This window comes from Mchenga conophoros, linkage group LG10 (genome assembly GCF_057382185.1).
Source record: "Mchenga conophoros isolate Kocher_MC1m ecotype Shallow Benthic linkage group LG10, M_conophoros_male_GT1.1, whole genome shotgun sequence".
Lineage (NCBI taxonomy): Eukaryota > Metazoa > Chordata > Actinopteri > Cichliformes > Cichlidae > Mchenga > Mchenga conophoros.
Window position 1 is genome coordinate 36,327,751 of NC_140535.1, and position 775 is coordinate 36,328,525.

Genomic DNA, 775 nt, shown 5'->3' on the forward strand with positions numbered 1-775 from the left:
TCAGCAGGAAACCAGGTCTGACGTCACTGTGTCAGCAGCTGATCACAGAATAGCTGGACATGAGCTTGTAGAGTAAAATCCTCCTTTTAGACAAACACACGAATATGAAACATGCAAGTGGGGAAGGTGGTGCTGATTATCACTCATAATGAGACACAGCACATTTATATGAGTCGTTTATTCATTCTAACTTGCTGAAGTTATTGTGTTATAGGCTCTCTTTACTGTTGTCACACTGACAGTTTTCAAGTTGTTAATGAACAAAAACAATGAAACAAAAGATTTTGCTGTGAACAGACATCAGGAGGAGCTCTCCATGTAGGTGAAATAAGCCATCCTTAATCTGCCAAAACAGAAAAAAAAACATCTGAGAAACTGCTACAATACTAGGAGTGGCCAAATCTACAGTTGTGAGGTGTGGTGTGACAACAACGACGAGGGCACCGTCTTTTCTACAAGACACTGCCGCTATCACTATTGCTGCTGGGAATACCAGGAAGCGAGGCATTCCAAATGAATGGCCAAACTCTCTTTGACCGACATTTCAAACTTTGGACTCGCTTGCAGGTCAGGTTTGATTGGAGCCAGTTGTTTGATGTCTGGGAAACTCAGGGGGAAAGCAGTGGATAACAGGAAGTTGTCACAAAACACTGTCTGTATTTCAATTCAATTTTATTTGCACAGCGCCAAATCACCACAACAGTCACCTCAAGGCGCTTTACATTGTACAGTAGACCCTACAATAATAGCTAGAGAGAAAACCCAACAATCATAT